This window comes from Aedes albopictus, chromosome 3 (genome assembly GCF_035046485.1).
Source record: "Aedes albopictus strain Foshan chromosome 3, AalbF5, whole genome shotgun sequence".
NCBI lineage: Eukaryota > Metazoa > Arthropoda > Insecta > Diptera > Culicidae > Aedes > Aedes albopictus.
The window spans coordinates 263,351,371-263,367,130 of record NC_085138.1 but is presented as its reverse complement, the minus strand read 5'-3'; positions in this window follow the sequence as shown (position 1 = coordinate 263,367,130).

Here is a 15,760-nt window from a genome sequence, read left to right as displayed (position 1 = left end):
CTCTATGTTTACATTGAGTGTGTAGATGGTGCGAATTGAGCAGTTACGAATGAGCGTGTAGAGTGACAGTTGCGAGAAAAGTGGAGCGTCGGCGGACGACGGACGGCGAACCGGTGGGAAGTCTGGTGAATCCGAACGACCGGAGAAAGCTACTGAACTGGAGAGCTGGAGTTTGCCGTTGCGAGAGTTACATCCGGAAGTGGACCCTACAATTGGCGACGAGGATGGGATGGAAGGCCTCGTATACGGTGAATGTTTTTTGCCCCCTTTGTAACCACGAAGACTTACGGGGCTGCTCCGCAGCCACAGTGACTCCCAATTACTCCCGGTTTCAAGCTCAGTAGCATGAGACCCCTCGAGCTGGGTCTCAGGGCCGGCATGCTACTCGGTAATCGGAGGGGCTTCGCGGACAAAGTATGAAAATACAAGAAGATTCACATTCTTAACATTTATTAAACTTTCTGTGGCGTGTGGGTGTGGGTGTAACAAATATTGTGTGGCGTGTAAGCGAGACTGGTTTGAACTAGGCCTAGGCACTGCACTGTACTCACGGGTGCTGCAGACTTACTCCTCGTCGCTTTGGCCCACACGGCTGCTCCTGCACTACCGTGTGGCCGGAATTTCGCCGCCGGGGCAGCTTGGGATCGGTGGATGGCTGGTACTCGATCAACGGCGCCAGCAGGCGTTGCTGGGGGGGGGGGGGTCTTCAGGCGTCTTCCCTCGTAGGCGCAATCGGCCGGCCGTGGCATGGCCACCTTGGACGACCGAGAGGGGAACTCCTCCTTAACTGTTAAGGCCAACGGCCTGAGGAGATCGTCCTGAACGGACGATGGCGAATCCTTAGCTATTAGGCTCGGAAGCCATCTTGACTTCCGAGCCGCCGTGTGTGACCGTTCTATTCAACGGAAACGAGGTCCTATAGAAAAGGAAATTCAAGGATTCCGTCAGGGTGGTCATCTGGCGAATACCAGTCCTATTTACCTGAACGGAGGCGGTGGCAATTCCCTACAAGGGGGGGGGGGGTGTTCAAAAAGCACTTCCTACCGCACTTTTACCACTGGTCTTAACACACGGACGCCTGGTTATTTTCTCACCATTCTTCAACTTTATGAAGATGGCTGCGCCCATGAGCACTCATAATCTTTCCCATTTACGATTCCCTTTTAGCATCTGCCATATTGCGATTTTTATGCGAGCTCTCAATCTCCCTTTAGCAACATTGTCTTCTTGACAGCGGTACGGTTTCTCGCTATAGGGTGGGGCCTACTGTATTATATATTAAAAACGTGAATTTTCCACATAACAAACACTCATACAATTGAAAATCTAAACATTGGAACCAACCGGTTACACCTTGAACGTGTTTGTTTTCAGATGGATTGCTGGCAGGTTGGTTGGTGTTGTGATGATGAGAGAAACGGTGCAACAATGCGGCAGATGCAATTAAAAGAGGAAGTGCAATTATTTGCACGGAATTGATGACACAGTGTTTTGTAAATGCAGATGTTAATGGATAATTTTTGGACAGATCATTGAGAGAGCGTGCTTGTATGATGTTTCAGTGGAGAAGTGTGAATGCGCGTGGTACAATCGGTATTTATCAGAAAATTTTTTTTCAACCGTGGCGGGTTGCCGGTTGAAGAAAATTTTAACCGTGGTGGGTGCCGGTTAAAAGAACACATGAGACCGTGGCGGGTGCCGATCGAAGCAAATTTAACTGTTGCGGGTGCCAGTTAAAAAAAAAGACAAAAAGACCGTGGCGGATGCCGGTCGAAGGAAATTCAACCGTTGCGGGTGCCGGTTGAAAGGACAATTGAGACCGTGGCGGGTGCCGGTCGAAAGGAATTTAACCGTTGCGGGTGCCGGTTATAAACGAGGCCGTGGCGGGTTGTCGGTCGAAAGAAACATTTAATCGTTGCGGGTTGCCGATCAAAGAGAATGATTAACCTTGAAAGTCCCTGCAAGGGTGCTTGGGAGCAAGGTAGTGATTCCATGGCTTGGGGGCGCCTGACTTAAGGGTGCGTAGAATACACAATAGTAGTTGGTAGTGGTTTTAGCAGTTCCTGTAACCACAACATGGTAACATTTCCATGGCTGGGGGCGTATGGAAATAAAGTAATTTGCTTTAGAAGCTCCTTCCTTCAGATAGGGTGCTTGTGAATTGGGAAATGCTTCCATTACATCTTGAAGAAAACCTGAGTATATTTGTGATTGATTGGGAACAGTGTGATGATTGGCTGGATGATAGAGAGGCGATGCCTTGCATGTTGTGTTTGAAGGCAGTGTAGTATTTCCATGGTTTGATGATGCCTCTAGGAAGATTGGTGTGACTTAGAGCCGATTTCTTCACCCTGGCTTAGGCGTTAAGCCAGGTTTAACTATATGGGTAAGCCTGGCTTACGAGTTAAGCCGAGGTGAAGAAATCGGCCCTTAGAGATTCCAAGTTGCACTTGAGACTTTGAGAGCACAAGAAGTAAATCGTATTATCGCCTGATAGTTCTTGCGAGAGACGTGCAGGCGTGAATCATTGTATTCCATGGTTTGAAAGTACATGTAATGGGTAATACGTGTATAAAATGGATCAATAAAATAGAACAGGGAGAACAGGGTTTTCCTAGTACTATGGATTTGATGCAACAGTTGTCACAATTACACCAAGCGAACGTGTGATGTTTGATGGTTTGTGCATAGAGTGGAAGGGAAAGCGAGACATGTTTTGTTACTGACCCGGATGCTGGATTCAAGAATAGATTGTTGATTATACCAAGGGTTGCTGAAACTTGGTTGTTGAAGATTGGCTAGCTATCTGTACGCGGATGGTTAGGATTGGAATGAGAAAATTTGGTTGGACTTTGTGCGTCATTAAATTGCGCACTTGAGAAGTTGGCTGAAAAATAAAGTATCTAGTGTTGAAAGGAGTTGACGTCTATGATTAATAAATCTTACACCGTTCACTGAAAGGGTCAGCAATATTATGAAAAGCAGTGTGTAGTTCGAATGAAGCATAAGTTCGGAGAGTGACACACGTGGCTCCTATCAAACCAAATGAGTATAAGGCACAGACAAAAAAAAAACGTGACTAAGAAGAGGAAATAGTGACTTCAAGGTTTGGGTTCATTGTGGATGGCCAAGATGTGTTGTGCCATGAAAACTGAAATTTTTGAGAGGTAAAGAAATCATTAAGGTATGTTTTTGTTTGGATTAGTGTGGGAACTCACATCGATCCGGAAACCTCTGCAGTAATGGAAAAAGTCAGCTGATTGAAGAGTTAAAACATTTGGAGTGTTAAAACAGGCATTGCCCTATGAATTTAGGCATTGTGTCCTACTTTGTTTAGTTTCTCTCATATAAATACATTATTTATATTCATGCATACACTTGCTTGACGCATTGGTGCAGTACGGCTTATAGAATTCTATTGAACTTTGATTGATTGATTGATTGATTTGTCTTTATTAAAGAGATTTTCAGCCCTTGGCTTTGAACTTTGACGAATAGAGTGGCTTTTTTTTCCTTGTCATGGAAAAGTGAACATTATGTGAAACTATTGACAAAGCTATCGACTGTTGTTCATTGATAAAAGGTTGGAATTAGAATTGGAAAAGGTTTGAAAAGCCAAGGGGATGTGATTCGAAAATAGTTGAGCCACGTCACATCACGTTGATGTTGGGGAGCATGCAAAGATGCAAGGAGGTTGATGGCAGCTGCTTAACACAGAGTCTTGTTTGGTGGATTGTTCTGATAATTTGTGTGACGGGGTTTGATAATTAAGGAGGGGAAGGTTATATATAATTGTTTCTGGTTTCGCGGATGTGTTTTCGTGTTTGACAGATGTTGGATCTCCAGTTAGTCCAATGCAGTGGTGCTTGGGCTGAAGTATACCTCGGGCTAAATTGAGATTTAGCGTCTAAGCCGCGGGCCGCAGTTTGAGCAACACTGGTCTAATGGATAAGGCTTGCAATTTCTAACCCAGAGAAGCTGAGTTGGATTCCCGTCTCGATCGTAAGGTATTCGAGACTTTCCTGGATGTGATATATCAATGAGCTTTCCACCATGTGCAAGTTCGTCCAATAGAAGGTGGGGAAGGTCCTTGATGTTAGATTGCTTATGCAATATTGCGACTGGGCAGGCCAAAGTCCAGCGGAGGCATTGTGGATTGTTGTTTTCAAGTATTGAGTTGCATAGCGTAAATGATGGGTGCTGATTGATAATAACGCTGGTATTGCATTTCAGAGCATGGGTTAAATTTGCTGAATTCAAGGGAGTCTGTAGTTTTAGTGTTACATAAAGAGAGATTGTTTAGATGTCAGGTTCATAACATTTTTTTAAGGAAAGATGGGGGTGTAGGGTTTGTACTGGCATGCACTCTCTATGTTTACATTGAGTGTGTAGATGGTGCGAATTGAGCAGTTACGAATGAGCGTGTAGAGTGACAGTTGCGAGAAAAGTGGAGCGTCGGCGGACGACGGACGGCGAACCGGTGGGAAGTCTGGTGAATCCGAACGACCGGAGAAAGCTACTGAACTGGAGAGCTGGAGTTTGCCGTTGCGAGAGTTACATCCGGAAGTGGACCCTACAGGTTGCCGAGAGGACAACCGGAACTATACGGACGTCCTCCAAGTGCCACATCTGCTTCAACTCCTCCGCTAGGTCTTGATACTTGGTTATCTAGCCGGAGAATGTTGATTGGACATTATGGTCTAACGGTACAGCGATGTCGATGAAGGTTACACGCTTCATCCTTTTGTCGTAAACCACAATGTCGGGCCGGTTGACACGAATGAGGACGTCCGTAATGATCTCGCGATCCCAGTACAGCTTTAAGCAACTATTTTCCAGAACCGGGACCGGCTTGTACTTGTAGTAGGGTACAAATCTGTCGACCAAGTTGTGCTTTAAAGCAAGCTGTTGGTGCACAATCTTGGCAACTTCGTTGTGACGATCGAGGTAGGCAGATCCAGCTAACACTGAACAGCCTGCAACGATATGCTCGATCGTTTCTCCTACTGAATTGCACTTCCTGCAGCGGTCCTCCACGTCTTCGTGCAATATGTACCGCCGATAGTTCTTCGTCGCAATTACCCGGACCTGGATGGCTACCATGAAACCTTCTGTTTCCGAGAAGAGGTCACCCCGCACCAGCCACGCGTTCGACGCCGCCTTATCGATGTGCTCGACCTCCAGTTGATGGGGGTGCGTCCCATGCAACTCCTACACGCTACGATCATCTCGTCAATGGTCTTGATGTCGCAGTTCAGCTGGTAATCTTCCTGCGCCAGATGCAGGGCGCTGTAACCGTGGTCAGCTTCACATCAGTGCGATACATTTCATGACGGTTCTGGCTTTCTATGAAATATGCCCGCTAGTATGGTACACGCTTGTATGGTAAAAATAAATCCTCGCTCCAGTCGACTTTTTAGATCCCATTTAGGTCCCATATGAACTGTACAAAATTTCAGCGCAATCGATGAAACTATAATTTAGCGCAAGCGGTTCAAAGTTTTCATAGGATTTACTATGGGAAAAGTTACACTTTCAGATAAAAAATCCCAGAGGTCGTCCCTTGTCTCCTTAATTCAAATCGATCAATGTTTCTTGTAGAAAAATCAATTATGAAACTTTCCTTCGAAGACCGCAAAACAATTGGATGCTTGTGGAAAAAGTTATTGATTTATTACCGATTACGAACGGCTTTTTATTTTGTTTTATCAGCAGCACTGCTGCTGCCGTTGTTGCATGGGGTGGCGGGAGGCATCACCACCCCCAGAAACAGCAGCAGCCAAGGCAGCAGCTACAGTGCTGCTAATAAAACAAAACTAAAAGCCGTTCATTGGATCACTAATCGGTAATAAATCAATAACTTTTTCCACAAGCATCCAATTGTTTTGCGGTTTTCGAAGGAAAGTTTCATAATTGATTTTTCTACAAGAAAAATGAATTAAGGAGACAAGGGACGACCTCTGGGATTTTTAATCTGAAAGTGTAACTTTTCCCATAGTAAATCCTATGAAAACTTTGAACCACTTGCGCTAAATTATAGTTTCACCGATTGCGCTGAAATTTTGTACAGTTCATATGGGACCTTAATGGGATCTAAAAAGTCGACTGGAGCGAGGATTTGATATTTGTCCCATACTAATGCCCGCAACTGTTAGATCTGGGAGACACATAGTGCCTGGATATTGGTGACGCCTCTTCCTCCTACTGCGCGTGGCAGGGTGACTCTCTCGATGGACGACTTTGGATGGCGCATGCGGTGCTTGGTGAACGCCACTCGTACTGCTCGTTCTAACGCCTCGAGGTCAGTCTTGGTCCACTTTACCACCCCAAAGCTGTAGGTCAACAGGGGCACAGCAAACGGGTTGATCGCCTTCACCTTGTTGCCGGCTGACAGAAAGCTCCTCAGAATACAGTTGACACGCGATGCAAGAACTTGTGCTTCTGTTCCTTCTTGATCGCGGTGTGGCGAATACCTCTCAGTTGCAGGAAGCCGAGGTATTTGAACGCTTCGCCTTCAACCATATTCCGACTCTCCTCCTGTTCGTTGACGCGGAAACAGCTGGCGTCCACTACTGACCGACATTTGTCAATTCCAAACTCCATCCGGATGTCGTTGCTGAACACCGTCACAAGCTGCAACAGTTGATGCAGCCTCTGTACTGATTCCGCAAACAGCTTCAGGTCCTCCATAAAGAAGGTGTGGGTTATTCTTTTGTACTCCTTCCCCCACTTTTCAGTTGGTAGCCATAGTTGCATTGGTTGAGTGCTCTGCTGAGGGGGTTCATCGCAAGGCAGAATCATAGCGGACTAGAGGTATCGCCTTGAAACATCCCCCTCCTGATGCTGAGAGTTCTGGACCGCTACACAGCTGTTCCGTCGGTAATTTGTAGGGACGTGCTTCAAATCCCCATAGCGTATTGCATCAGCCTGATGACGTTCCCGTCTACATTGTACAACTGCAGTACCTTAAGTTGGTACGAGTGCGGTACTGAGTCGTACACCTTCTTGTAGTCGATGTACGCCATGCTCAGGTTCCTCTGCTTTTCGGTGGCTTGACCCACAATGACTGCGGAAAAAAGTAATAAAATCTGAAAACCACTGTCTTAAAGACAAACATAGATCTACCTAATGGACATTAATTTGACATAATAAGTGTTAAAATTGATAGTTATTGGAGACTATTCTCAACTTGTCACACAGGTCCTCGGCGTTATAGTCAAGTGTTCTAACCATCACACCAGGTCCGCTCCACATTAACAAGGTCATTTTCTAAAATTGTATGTGTAATTTAGTCTTTTAGTTTTGTTAGGAAATATTATATAACCAGAATAATATAAGTAGCAATGCTTTGTACAACTTCTTTCAAATCGCCGAGAAATGAAGGCAAAATATAGTTTTCAAATGAATTCTTTGATGGGTATCCCAAAACCCTCTGAATTTTCTAGCAATATTACTGCAAAATATTTTTTTTATCTTTATTAACGAGATTTGTAGCCCTAGGCTAGTTCATCTAGGGACTCACACTTTACTTCCTTTCCGAAGGAAGAACCCACATTTTGTGAGTTTGTCGTGAGTGGGATTCGATCCCAGGTCCTCGGCGTGATAGTCAAGTGTTCTAACCATTACACCAGGTCCGCTCCACCAACAGCAAAATAATGTTTAGTGCTTCCTTGTGGAATTTTAGTATCATGGGGGAAAATGGGGGTAGATTTTGCGAAGGAATTCCTGCAGAAGATCTTGAACCCGTAGAGAACAAAGATGTCACATAATAGGAAAGTGCCCATTTAACTGAAGTGTAAACGCGAGTGTAATGATTTCTAGTCGGTCACTATTAATTTCTTTCATTTCTTCAAAAACAGTTTTATATACTCCTATTACTGCATATACTCATAGCAGAACATAATCTCATACAAATGTCAAATGACATATTCCCGGAAGGATCATTGGAAGAAATTTTGAAGGTATTCTCGTAAAAGCCTTGAAACGATCACAGGAGAAAACCCTCGAGGTGTCCTTATAAGAATTTCTGAAGGTAATCCTTGGAGAAATTCTTGAAGAATTATTTTCGGAGTATTTTTACAGAACTCTCAAATGATGGATTTATTGAAAAAAAAAAATCCTGGAATTTACCTGAAGAAACTCCCTGACGAATAGCTGGAGAGTTTAAAAAAAAATAATGTGAGGCGAATCGTAGAGAAATTCGTAGTGCATTTTCTAAAGAAATTTTGGGAGGAAACCCTGGGAGAATTACAAAATAGTCTTCTCTGGGTGAATTCCTGAAAAAAAAATCCTGGAAAAATGTCTGAAAGCGCTTCTATCATGTGAGTACTGTTATGTTTAAAGTAAGTCACAGTGACTGTAATAGAATAACTAGATATATTCCTGAAAGAATTGTTGGAAAAATTTCTGAAGAAACTTTTTTTCAGGAGCGGCAGGGATGTTCTTGAAGGAATTCATGGATGGATTTTTTAATAAATCTGGTGAATGAACTGCTTTAAGATTTCTCGGAGATAATTGTAAAAGAATTCCTAGATGACTTCTTACAGAATTTCTTGACTCGTGTATCCCTCTAAAATTATCTTAAAATATTCCAATACAATTCGCTTGAGGAATTCCTCTTGAAATCCTTCAAGTTATGGGATGAATTCCTGGTAAAGATGATGAACGGATTTCTGAAACTTCTGACAGAGCCCTGATGAATCTTTTGAAAAGATTCAGAGATGAATTTCTGAAAGAATCACTACGATAATTCCTGGAGCAATCCTGGAAAGAACACCTGAAGCAATCCCTGAAGGAGTTCCTGTTGAAATGCCTAGAGGAATTCCTGCAGGTATGCCTGTAGGAATCGCTGGAGGATTTTCTGAAAGTATACGTGGAAGAATCCGTGGATGAATTCCAGGTAGAATTCATAGAGCAAATATGGGAGGAATCCTTGGAGAAATTTCTGGATAATCCGAAGAAACCCGGGAGGAATTCCTAGACAAACTTCTGGAGGAATTTTTGTACGAATTCCTAGAGTAATCTCTGGAGGAAATCCTGGAAGTTTTTTCGACAAATCCCTGGCGAAATCGTTGGAGAAGTTCATGGAAGAATTTCTGAAAGTGCACCCTGGAACCGCAAGAGGAATTCTTGGACACATCCCTGAAGGAATTCCTGGACCAATGTTTGGAGTATTCTCTGGATAAATTTCTAGAGAAATTCCTGGAGGAATTCCTTAAGGAGTTTCTGGAGGAATTTGTAAAGAAATTTTTGGAGTAATTCCTGCAGGAATACATGCAGAAACCCTGGAGGAATCCCTGCAGGACTTACTGCAGAAACTGTTGGAGTAAACCCTTAGAGAAATTCTGAAGGAAACCCTGAATGAATTCCTGGAGGATTCCCTGGAGGAATTCTGGAAGCAATCCCTGGAGAAACTTTAGAAGAAGCCTCTTGATAAATTCCGGAAGGAATCCTTAGAGAAATTTCTAGAGAAGTTCTTGGAAAAATCCCTGGGGAGTTATTGGAAGAATCTCTGTAGGAATACCTGGAGGAAAATATGCACAAATTTCTGGCTGAATTTCAAGAGGAATTCCTGGAGAAAAACTGGGGGTGGGGTTACTACGTCACAGGTTGGCGCGTATGCCTGGAAGACATCCTGAAGGAACCCTGAATGAAATTCTGGATGAATCTCTAGAGGAATTCTGGGAGGAATTCCTTGAGAAATTTCAGGAGAAATTCCAAGATAAATTTTTAGAAAAATTCCCAAAGGAGAAATTTCAGGAGGAATTCATGCTAAACTTCTGGAGGAATTCCTGCTGGAAATGTCTGGAAAAATCCAAAAAATAATTCCTGGAGGAATCTCCGAAAGAATCCTTGGAGGAATCCATGGAGGACAAATTCCAGGATAAATCCCTGGAGGAAACCCTGGAACAATACCCGGAGGAAACATAATCCTGGAGGAATAACTGAAGATATTCTTGAAAGAATTTCTGAAGGAATCCCTGGAAGACTTGCTGTAGAATTCCTGGAGGAATTTCTGCAGGAATTCCTTGGGTAATTTATGCAGGAATTCCCAGGGTGATTCCTGGTGGGATTCTTAAAGGTATTCCTAGAGGAGTCTCTGAATAAAATATTCCTCCAGGATTTTAATCCATGGAGGTATCCCTGATGGATTCCCTAGAGGAATCCCTATAGAAATTCCTTGAAGAATTTCGAAGGAATTCCTGGAGAAATTCTTGGTGGAATTCCTGGAGGAGTCCCTGGTGAAATGCCTGAATAAAATCCTGGAGGAATGCCTGCAAAAATACCTCAAATAATTCGTGGATAAATTCCGGAAGCAATTCCTGGGGGAATTCCTGCAGGAATTCCTGGAGTATTTCCTGGGGGATTCCTGAAGAAATCCTTGAAAGAATTGCTACGGCAGGAGGATTTCTTGGAGAAATTGCTGTAGTAATTTGTGAAGGAAATCCTGGACCAATTCCTGAAGGAATTTCTGCAGGAACTCTTGGGGTATTTCTGCAGGAATCCTTGGGGTGATTCCTGGTGAAATTCTTAAAAGTATTCCTGGAGGAGTCGCTGAATGAAATCCTGAAAGAATGCCTGGATCCTGAGGAATCTCTGAAGGAATACCTATAGAAATCCCTTGAAGAAATCCGAAGGAATCCCTGGGTCAACTCCTGGAGAAATTCTTGGTGGAATTCTTAGAGGAGTCCCTGGAAAAATGCCAGAATAAAATCCTTGAAGAATACCTGGAATAATTCGTGGATAAATTCCGGGAGCAATTGGCTTCTTTAGCGGTGTTTATAATATCTATAGATAATTCTATATTCTGAATCTGCATGCCAAATTGAGCCAAAATCCAAATTTTCATGATTGCTGATGCCTGGGAACCTATTAAAAATCAATTTGAAGTTTGTATGGGATCGATTTGTCGAATCACGCCTCGTCGTATTCTGTACTGCCCTGATAAAAAATATCATAAAAATACGATAAATTTTATTGTTACAACACCATTGTTTCGAAAAATATTCACCATTAAACGTATTGTAATTTACACAGCACACTCACCATCACCCCTATTGTTCTATACCATTCGGCGAATGGTAAATGGCACTTTTACAATAAAAAATGGTGGTCGTTATGTATCTTAACCATAAAATTTTGAGAAAATTTTCATACACTTTTTCGCGAAAAACAATAGAATGTATTGTGTTTTTATGAGACATTTTTAGGGCAATTTTCAAAAGAAAACAATATATCTTAATGTTTTTTCATTGTTCTTACAATACAAATACAATTAATTGAATGGCGTCAAATGAATCGTTGTTACAATAAAAATACAATAATATTTGTTGTTGTTTGTAAGCAGTTTCCGCTTTTGAAAATCCATAGAATTTATATTTTCCGCTAATATTTATATCCAGCATTTACGAGCACTAACGGCCGCCAGAATGATATGCACATTTTAGGATAAGAATCAAACACTCTGATGTCTGTCTGGTATATATTGCTTGGCAGCTGTTGATAAGATCTATCTTCAGTCTTTTCAAATAACTGCCAAATATCACAAGTCAGACCTCAGGTCGTATGATCCATACCATAAATCGTTCACAATTCATGTGGCCATTAGTATCTGTAAATGCTGGGGAAAATGTTAGCGAGAAATATGAATTCTCTGGTTTTTCAAAGGCGAAATCTGTTTACATAACAGCAAATATTATTGCATGTTTATTTTAACATCGGTTCAATTGACCCCATTAAACAAATTGTATTTGTATTGTTATCAATGGTAGTTTACTATTTACTAGATTCCTTTATTTTATTGGAAAACATTAGAAAAATCATTGTTCATCTTTTTCTTGTCGTAACGTCCTCACTTGGCTAAAACCTGCTTTTCGGCTAGTTTTCTATCCACTTATTCGCGAGCGGTAATAGCGGCGGCGGGCATGTCCAATCGGTTCGGATTTTGACGTTTCTTGGGGGAAAGTTAAAACAGTTTCATACTCCTCCTCGCCCCTCCATCTTCCGTTTGATGGCGCCAACCGATTGAGATCCCCACGAAACGCCAAAATTCGAATCAGTTATTTGTGCCCGCCGCCGCCATTACCGCTCGCGGATAAGTACTTCCTCAGTTATTCATTGAGAGCTTCCTCTGCCAACACGGATTGACGTCTGTCAGTCGTTGAAGTTTTAGCGAATAACATTCGATAACCGAAACATCTACTGTACTCAAATTTAAAACGAAAACTATAAAAAAATATGTCAAGTGATTTTGTATTTGATTATACAAACATGATCCAAGCAACAATAATATTTATTGTTATTTATTTGTTACGAATTGTTTACAAGTGTTATTGAGAAATAAACTCTTTTTTAATAAAAAGTCCATGAGAACTTTGCAGGCACTTTTGCAACTATATAAAAACAACTAAAATTAATTTTTACTGATAGTAACTTTAAATTATTATAGAACTATTGAAAAACAATCGAATCAATTGGTCACTAATAAAGCTAATGTTCACTTATTGTACAAACTATATGGGTTTGATTTCTATTGTAAAAAGTAACAATAAACCTACTATGTGTTTTATTGTGAACAATAAAACCAGTCATATGCTAATAATATTTACCATGTAATGAATGGTCATTTTTTATCCGGGTGGGCGAAGCTGTCAAGCAGTTGCACAGCTGTCAGAAGGTGATTTCAAAAAATCTCTTTGAAATTGATTTCAGGTACCAAAGCAAAGTTCTAAAAATCTGAAAAAAAAATCATGGTGGCTCAGAAAAGATGGTCTTCATATAAAATCAAAAAATCTATATTTTTTCAAAATTGAAAAAAAAACAATTTCCTGGGGAAAATTTCTGTATGACTTTCTGGAGTATTGGGTTTTTAAATTTTGAAAACTGTATTGATTTTTTGATTTTATACGAAAGAGCACCTTTTTCTGAGTCACTATGATTTTTTTCAGATTTTTAAAACTACAGTCAACTTTCGGTCGTTGGGCTACGTTTAGGTGGGCTACGTTTTAACTGGGCGCCCGGTAGGTGGGCTATAGCCCAGTTAAAACGAAGTCAAACGTCACTTTTTGACGTGAAGCACGATTTGTCAAGGTTGGTAGCCCTGAATCTCTATTGTTAAAGATTATTTGACAGCTCAAAACTCAGCCCACCTAATGAAAGTCTTTCACTAACTGGGCTAAGAGCTTAGTGCAACGAGCGAAAGTTGACTGTACTTAAAAACAATTTCAAAAAGATTTTTTTGAAATCACCTTTTGACAGCTGGGCAATTGGGTTTTTTAATTAAGAAAAATTCAATGATTTTTTATTTTTTAACGAAAGAGCACCTTTTTCTGAGCCGCTATGTTTTTTTTTCAGATTTTTAGAACTTTATTTTGGTATCTAAAATCAATTTCGAAGAGATTTTTTTAAATCACCTTTTGACAGCTGGGCAACTGTTTGACAGCTCCGCTCAGTACAAAATGCGACGAGGGGTGATTCGACAAATCGCTCCAATACAAAATTCAAATTGATTTTTAAATAGGTTCCCGGGCTCCAAAATTGATGAAAATTTGGATTTCGGCTCAGTTTGGCATGCATATCCAGCTTTTTACGCTAGCTTGCCATAAATGCCTTATGACATTTGTTGCCGACACTATAAATTTTATTATGGTTGCATCGAAGTAAGCTTTGTGTGGAGTTTGAGTGAAAATTTTTTAATGTTGACATTGTGAAGCGTCAAAAATTTTCACTTTGGTTTCGTAACTTATTATCGATTTTGAGTTATTTTATTAATTTCTCACTAAACTTTTACTATTTTAGGTCCATAGAATCTATAACGATAGCGAGCGGTAAAAAAAAATATGTGAGGATGTAATACCAGATGCCTAGAGCTATCCTAGATCGCACTATACTGTTCACTACCACTAAACCATCATGCTAAGGTTGCTCAGGAGATTTAACACTAACTACCCCAAGCAGCACCCGGATTTCGGCTACGGCGTGGGTTACGTCTTTTGGTGGGCAGAAATAATCACTAATATAGCAGACCTTCCCTAGCTATTTGAATATCTGTACATCAAAGAATTGGCAACCGGGTGAGACCTGATAGAATAGGACTCCATACTGTGGTCTTTAGTTCCCGTATCAGTGTAGAGAAATCTGAAGACAAATGCATGATTTGGCCACAATCCACCCGGACGTCGACGCTTCCCCACCTGGTGAAGTGTAGGGTAAACAGGTATAATATGCCCCCCCTAAGCAGAAATGGCAATATATCTGAAACTGGCGCCTTATTCCATCTATTGTTCACTGCAAATCGTTGTTACTAAAGTTAGTGAAGTGTTGCATGTGAACTTTGCCTTTGGAGAAGCGGCTATGGAAGCTTTGAAACGTTTTTCGAAAACGTTCCAAAATTTGCCTTTTCAAAACAAATGGGGCAATACGCCCCATCAAAAGAAAAACGTCCAGCCCCGTGATAAAACTGTCCTAGGGGATAATTCCACCACATGCTTATCCTAGGAGGGTCTTTCAACAAAGGTTTAACTGCATAAAAGTTGCAAAGTAACACAAGCGAACAGAACTAGCTTCGTTTACAATGAAGTTAGCTCACAAGAGGTAAAATATTACGCCAAAAGCCTCGATTTCAGACTTTTTGAAATTTTCATTGCTTTTCTGTACCAATCCACTAACGAATCAGCTTGATGGCAATAATTCTTCAATACTTGAGATTTCTAATCGATCACGCATGCGAAAAGCGCTTGAATCGCTAGAAAATGAAGAGGGGCGTTTTGCCCCGGTGGGGCGCATTATACCCTTTTACCCTAAATACCCCTAAATTATAATTTATAATCTACGTTTCGTTCTAGTCTCCTTTTAATGGTGAAAAAGAGTGTTCAAAACTGTATTTCTTCCCGAATGATGGGCATAACTTTGATTTAAGCCTTTCGGATAGCAAAACCCGTTGGTGACGTTAACCTTAATGAGAACACGAGACTTTCTTGTAGATAGATGTGGTAAAATTTTTAAACTCAAGGGTAAAACATTAACGGAAGAATTGACGAACTACGCGTAGTGTTCATGGGTACAATTTTTTAAATCTTTGTGGCCCCCGCACTGTGCACTGCCCGTTATGAATAGTCAAACCTATCTATCATTGTATAGTTTGCGCTTCCTTGAGATTGATTGATCTAATTGTACTGATTTTCCACCTCTTCTCACATACGACCTACAGTTTTGCGGTTCTCAGGTGCCTAAAATATTGAAAAAAAAAAACAATTACCAATAACATAGAATAGTATGAATGTTAAAACTTTAGCTACAAAGAACTCGTTGCTTCCAAAATAATGTGGTGAAAATTTTTGACAGCGTAAAAAGCTGGATTCAGAATATGGAATTATCTCAACACCACTAAAGAAGCCAATTGTTTGACAGCTCCGCCCAGTACAAACTGCGACGAGGGGTGATTCGACAAATCGCTCCCTTACAAACTTTAAATATATTTTTAAATAGGTACCCGGACTCCAAAATTCATGAAAATATGGATTTTGGCTCAGTTTGACATTTCCTGCTGGGGGATCCCTGAAAAAATCCCTGAAAGAATTTCTAGAGGAATCTCAGGATGAATTAATTAAATAATGCCTATATGTATCCTAATCCTAATCCGGCAGGAGGATTTCTTGGACAAAATTGCTGTATTAATTTCTAAAGGAAAAGAAATTTGAAAACCTTTGATGAGAGAACAAGTTTTGTTCGTTTTGTCGTCGTCCGAAAGATAAATGTAACA